Consider the following 3,742-nt stretch of genomic DNA (forward strand, 5'->3'; position numbering starts at 1 on the left):
TTTGCTTTATTTTACTGTAATTGTAATTTTGTAACCTGCCCTTAAGTAATATACATGCACTAGAAATACGGAATGGAACTCTTGCTAATAAATTGATTCATCATTAGTTCTTTGTGTTTTGCTAAGGGGTGTAGAAAATAAGTTCTATATGTACTGTTGAAGAGTAAAGTCCCTCCAAGTGATTCCGTCAGAATATTTTCTCTGTTGGATGAAGGTATAACAGTTTTTTGGAATAGCAGAAAACTCATGATATGGAAAACTTGGGCTGGTTCTATAACACAGTCTATAATTGGGCCTTTGTGTATGGTGCTAATAACATGTATTGTGAAAATAATAAAAATTCTTCACTGAGATAGCATGGGTTTACTTCAAGGGAAGGGAGTCAAAACCAAATTATGGGAAATCTCAAAATCACACATATTTGCATGATTTCTTTGATAATGCTGCATGCTACATTCCGGTAAATGCATGAAGCCACCTTCTGTCAAGGAAGCACTTTGCTGTATTATTGCCCATATCTGAATAAAAGGGATCTTTGCTATTTATTACATCTTACCCCCTAAGGCAGGCATGGGGAACCTGTGTTCCTCTAGGATATTGTCAGACTACAGCCTCCATCATCCTGAACCCTAAGCCATAGTGGCTGTAGCTGATCAATATCTGCCAGAAGGCCAGAAGTTCCCTCATCCCTGCTGGATGATGTGCATTACTGTCTTCTACTGCTTACAACAAGACTTGGTTAGGTTAGGCTTAGAAAGAGGGTCTGACCTAAGGTTATCCATGATTAAGTAGAGACCTGAATCTGTGCTTCCTCAGTCCCAGTCCATCAAGGAACAACTGTGGCATGGTGGCTATCCCAGTTCTCTCCTGTTATCAAGCAGGTCATCAGTGAAATGCTGAATGAGACATGTCTAATTAGAATGTATCTCTTTCACAGTTGTCTGATGAATCTAATGAATCTAATTAGCTTCTGTAGAAGAGTCATGTTGTTGTTAGTCGCGAAGTCATGTCCGACCCATCGCGACCTCATGGACAACATTCCTCCAGGCCCTCCTGAAGAGTCATGAGAGTCTCCTAAAACAGACTTTCCTTCCTCCTCATTTTTTGAAACACAACTTTGTAGAACTATTGTCAAAAGAAGGAAAAGAAGAAAAAGAAAATGAAAAGAAAAAATGAAGGAAAAGAAAAAAGAAAAGTCTTCATTTAAGTGACTATTACCTCTCTTAGGTAAAGGATTAGAAGAATCCTTTTCCCTATGAACCTTTCCTCTTGGCTTTTAAAAAGACTTGTTCACATCAAAGAAACACTTCAGATTTCTCAGTTTGTTCCTTAAAGGCATTTTTGAGCTATTATAAAGAAAAAAATGTGTGATGCATACATCAAGCTGCATGCTGGGTATTTTAATTTCCTTTTATTCAGTAGTAGTTTATTCTCTCTACACACACATGCACACACATAACCCTACCCCCCTCAAATCTTACAAGAGAAGGAAAGCAGAGTTGAATATCAGTACCCTTTGAAGCTTAGTAGAGAATATAAAGAAACCTAATTGACAAGATATGGTGATGGAATAAAAGAAATATGGCAAGTGTGTGTCTCAGGATGGAGTATCTGAATGTAATATTCATAGTTTTTATAGATCTTAGCTTATTTCTGTAACCTACAAGTGTTAGTGCTTGTAAAGGTAAGGCACACAAGGAAGAGGTGCATTTGAGATATTTCATGGCTAGAGCAAAAGACTGTTCTATCATGACAATGTGCTTATATTGTAATTTTTATACTGAACCAAAAAGAACATTTTGTGAACACTGGTTTAAATCCAGAATTGCCCTTCTGTGAACATAAGTTATCCTCTGTGTGCGAAGAGGTCTTTCTTGACTTAGTCCAGTATCTTTATGAGGGAAAAGAGAACAAAAATCTAGAGATATGTCTTCATTTGTACAAGACATTGTGTAATCTCTTACACAAAATGTTTGCACTATCCCATTATGTGTGCCTTGCATTTCACAGTCATTTGGTCACCCAGTTTTAGTAGTACCATACCCTGAATGTTAGAACTGTGCATGGAACAACTGGTTGGTTCAAAACTGGGAAAGGAGTACAGCAAGGCTGTATATTGTTACCCTGCCTATTTAACTTATATGCAGAGCACATCATGAGAAAGGCCTAGCTCAATGAATCGCAAGCCAGAATTAAGATTGCAGGGAGAAATATCAACAACCTCAGATATGCAGATGATACCAATCTAATGGCAGAAAATGAAGAGGAACTAAAGAGCCTCTTGATGCAGGTGAAGGAGAAGAGCTCAAAAGTTGGCTTGAAACTCAACATTAAGAGAAGTAAGATTGTGGCATCTGGTCCTATCACTCCCTGGCAAATAGATAGGAAGAAATAGAAGTAATGACAGTTTTATCTTCTTGGGCTTCAAGATCACTGCAGACAGTGACTGCAGCCAAGAAATGAAAAGATGCTTGCTCCTTGAGAGGAAAGCTATGGCAAATCTAGACAGCATACCAAAAAGCAGAGACATCACCTTGCTGACAAAAGTTCCTATAGTCAAAGCTGTGGTTTTCCCATTTGTAATGTATGGCTGTGAGCTGGACCATAAGGAAGGCTGAGCACTGTAGAATCAACACTTTTGCATTGTGGTGTTGGAGAAGATTCCCGAGAGTCCCTTGGACAACATAGAGATCAAATCAGTCACTCCTAAAGGAAATCAATCCTGACTGTCCTTTAGAAGGACAGATACTTAAGCTCAAATATTTAGCCACATAATGAGAGGGAAGGACTCATTGGAAAAGTCCCTGATGCTAGGAATGATTGAAGGCAAAAGGAGAAGGGGATAAGATGGTTAGATAATGTCACTGGTGCGGTGAGCATGGGGTTTGGTGGACTCCAGGTGATAGCGGAGGACAGGAGAGCCTGGCATGCTGTGGGCCATGGGGTCATGGGGGGTCAGGCGTGACGTTGCTACTAGACAATAACAACAACAACAACAATACCCTTAACATGCAACTCACCAGAGCATTCCATTTTATTTACTACCTTTCTATAATGTCCAGTAGTTGAAACAATCTGGCCAGGTTACAATTTAAAAATAGAATATTATAAATAGTATAATATCCACTTATAATGGAGGGCTAGAGGAGGCCTTCTTCAACCTTCCACTTGTGGGCTAATCTCTGCCCAACTCCTGGACTCTGCCCTGCCATCTGGATACTGGATTGAGCAGCACAACTCACCTGAACACCAGAGTGGCACAAAACGAAAGGATATTTAAGGGAAAGGGTTGGGATATGGAAAAGGAAAAAGGAAAGGGCAAAGGGATGGCAGCAAAGCACAAAGCCCACTCAGAATGGTGTTGATACTTGGAATGTGTTTAGAATGGAAAGAAATGTTAAGATGTGCACAAAAAGCTACTCAAGGAAGGAATTTTCAAAATTGCACTAATTTCAATGAAACTTTACCCCTATGTTAGGGTTACGGGCGTGCACCGGGGTAGGGTTAGGGTTAGGAAAACGAAGTGTCCTGACATGATTTTGATGGTTGGAATATGTTTAGAGGGGGCAGGAATGATGAGCTGTGCAGAAAAAGCTACTCAATGAAGGCATTTTCAAAACTGCATTCTTTTCAATGAAACTTTACCCCCATGTTAGGGTTAGGGGCGTGCACCGGGGTAGGGTTAGGGTTAGAATAACGAGGTGTCCTGGCATGGTGTTGATGGTTGGAATGTGCTTAGAGG

This window comes from Varanus komodoensis, unplaced genomic scaffold (genome assembly GCF_004798865.1).
Source record: "Varanus komodoensis strain SLA01 unplaced genomic scaffold, ASM479886v1 scaffold12, whole genome shotgun sequence".
NCBI lineage: Eukaryota > Metazoa > Chordata > Lepidosauria > Squamata > Varanidae > Varanus > Varanus komodoensis.